The following is a 2,500-nucleotide window of genomic DNA, read 5'->3' on the forward strand; positions in this document are numbered from 1 at the left end:
TTGGAGAGAGAAGTGAAAAAACTTACAGCACCTGGTATTCCCAGGCGGTCTCCCATCCAAGTACTAACCAGGCCCGACTATGCTTATCTTCCGAGATCGGACGAGATCGGGAGCGAACAGAGAGGTATGGCCGTAAGCAAGTTTGTCTCCAACACATAGTTCTTTAAAACCTACAACAGTAGGTCAATTTTAAAACGTTAACGAAACTAAACCAGTTCATTAATTAACATTCCAATAATAAGAAAATATTGATATATTGATTGATTCTGTTTCCCTTTTTACCGTTACCCACATCTTTGTATGCATCTCTTCTTCAATCTTGTCTTTTTCTCACATATTTCTCAAGTGAAAAAGCAGCAGTGTCCTCTGCCTTTTGGAGAGAGAAGTGAAAAAACTTACAGCACCTGGTATTCCCAGGCGGTCTCCCATCCAAGTACTAACCAGGCCCGACTCTGCTTATCTTCCGAGATCGGACGAGATCGGGCGCGAACAGAGAGGTATGGCCGTAAGCAAGTTTGTCTCCAACACATAGTTCTTTAAAACCTACAACAGTAGGTCAATTTTAAAACGTTAACGAACCTAAACCAGTTCATTAATTAACATTCCAATAATAAGAAAATATTGATATATTGATTGATTCTGTTTCCCTTTTTACCGTTACCCACATCTTTGTATGCATCTCTTCTTCAATCTTGTCTTTTTCTCACATATTTCTCAAGTGAAAAAGCAGCAGTGTCCTCTGCCTTTTGGAGAGAGAAGTGAAAAAACTTACAGCACCTGGTATTCCCAGGCGGTCTCCCATCCAAGTACTAACCAGGCCCGACTATGCTTATCTTCCGAGATCGGACGAGATCGGGAGCGAACAGAGAGGTATGGCCGTAAGCAAGTTTGTCTCCAACACATAGTTCTTTAAAACCTACAACAGTAGGTCAATTTTAAAACGTTAACGAAACTAAACCAGTTCATTAATTAACATTCCAATAATAAGAAAATATTGATATATTGATTGATTCTGTTTCCCTTTTTACCGTTACCCACATCTTTGTATGCATCTCTTCTTCAATCTTGTCTTTTTCTCACATATTTCTCAAGTGAAAAAGCAGCAGTGTCCTCTGCCGTTTGGAGAGAGAAGTGAAAAAACTTACAGCACCTGGTATTCCCAGGCGGTCTCCCATCCAAGTACTAACCAGGCCCGACTATGCTTATCTTCCGAGATCGGACGAGATCGGGAGCGAACAGAGAGGTATGGCCGTAAGCAAGTTTGTCTCCAACACATAGTTCTTTAAAACCTACAACAGTAGGTCAATTTTAAAACGTTAACGAAACTAAACCAGTTCATTAATTAACATTCCAATAATAAGAAAATATTGATATATTGATTGATTCTGTTTCCCGTTTTACCGTTACCCACATCTTTGTATGCATCTCTTCTTCAATCTTGTCTTTTTCTCACATATTTCTCAAGTGAAAAAGCAGCAGTGTCCTCTGCCTTTTGGAGAGAGAAGTGAAAAAACTTACAGCACCTGGTATTCCCAGGCGGTCTCCCATCCAAGTACTAACCAGGCCCGACTATGCTTATCTTCCGAGATCGGACGAGATCGGGAGCGAACAGAGAGGTATGGCCGTAAGCAAGTTTGTCTCCAACACATAGTTCTTTAAAACCTACAACAGTAGGTCAATTTTAAAACGTTAACGAAACTAAACCAGTTCATTAATTAACATTCCAATAATAAGAAAATATTGATATATTGATTGATTCTGTTTCCCTTTTCACCGTTACCCACATCTTTGTATGCATCTCTTCTTCAATCTTGCCTGTTTCTCATATTTCTCAAGTGAAAAAGCAGCAGTGTCCTCTGCCTTTTGGAGAGAGAAGTGAAAAAACTTACAGCACCTGGTATTCCCAGGCGGTCTCCCATCCAAGTACTAACCAGGCCCGACTATGCTTATCTTCCGAGATCGGACGAGATCGGGAGCGAACAGAGAGGTATGGCCGTAAGCAAGTTTGTCTCCAACACATAGTTCTTTAAAACCTACAACAGTAGGTCAATTTTAAAACGTTAACGAAACTAAACCAGTTCATTAATTAACATTCCAATAATAAGAAAATATTGATATATTGATTGATTCTGTTTCCCTTTTTACCGTTACCCACATCTTTGTATGCATCTCTTCTTCAATCTTGTCTTTTTCTCACATATTTCTCAAGTGAAAAAGCAGCAGTGTCCTCTGCCTTTTGGAGAGAGAAGTGAAAAAACTTACAGCACCTGGTATTCCCAGGCGGTCTCCCATCCAAGTACTAACCAGGCCCGACTATGCTTATCTTCCGAGATCGGACGAGATCGGGAGCGAACAGAGAGGTATGGCCGTAAGCAAGTTTGTCTCCAACACATAGTTCTTTAAAACCTACAACAGTAGGTCAATTTTAAAACGTTAACGAAACTAAACCAGTTCATTAATTAACATTCCAATAATAAGAAAATATTGATATATTGATTGA

The 2,500-nt window shown here is 39.8% G+C and overlaps 7 non-coding genes across 7 annotated transcripts; all 7 read right to left on the bottom strand.

The window, feature by feature from the left end:
• Nucleotides 1–19: 19 nt before the first annotated feature.
• On the bottom strand, nt 20–138 carry LOC142961833 (5S ribosomal RNA). The gene has a single exon (XR_012957205.1). It is a non-coding gene; the product is annotated as a 5S ribosomal RNA (ribosomal RNA).
• A 254-nt stretch (nt 139–392) lies between these two features.
• Nucleotides 393–511, bottom strand: LOC142961559 (5S ribosomal RNA). The gene has a single exon (XR_012956957.1). It is a non-coding gene; the product is annotated as a 5S ribosomal RNA (ribosomal RNA).
• Nucleotides 512–765: 254 nt separating this feature from the next.
• Nucleotides 766–884, bottom strand: LOC142961834 (5S ribosomal RNA). The gene has a single exon (XR_012957206.1). It is a non-coding gene; the product is annotated as a 5S ribosomal RNA (ribosomal RNA).
• Nucleotides 885–1,138: 254 nt separating this feature from the next.
• On the bottom strand, nt 1,139–1,257 carry LOC142961835 (5S ribosomal RNA). Its single transcript, XR_012957207.1, has one exon. It is a non-coding gene; the product is annotated as a 5S ribosomal RNA (ribosomal RNA).
• A 254-nt stretch (nt 1,258–1,511) lies between these two features.
• LOC142961836 (5S ribosomal RNA) lies at nt 1,512–1,630 on the bottom strand. Its single transcript, XR_012957208.1, has one exon. It is a non-coding gene; the product is annotated as a 5S ribosomal RNA (ribosomal RNA).
• A 252-nt stretch (nt 1,631–1,882) lies between these two features.
• On the bottom strand, nt 1,883–2,001 carry LOC142961837 (5S ribosomal RNA). Its single transcript, XR_012957209.1, has one exon. It is a non-coding gene; the product is annotated as a 5S ribosomal RNA (ribosomal RNA).
• A 254-nt stretch (nt 2,002–2,255) lies between these two features.
• Nucleotides 2,256–2,374, bottom strand: LOC142961838 (5S ribosomal RNA). Its single transcript, XR_012957210.1, has one exon. It is a non-coding gene; the product is annotated as a 5S ribosomal RNA (ribosomal RNA).
• Between the last annotated feature and the right edge of the window lie 126 nt (nt 2,375–2,500).

The sequence above is a fragment of the Anarhichas minor genome, unplaced genomic scaffold, assembly GCF_050575085.1.
Source record: "Anarhichas minor isolate MPS153535 unplaced genomic scaffold, ASM5057508v1 ptg000027l, whole genome shotgun sequence".
Lineage (NCBI taxonomy): Eukaryota > Metazoa > Chordata > Actinopteri > Perciformes > Anarhichadidae > Anarhichas > Anarhichas minor.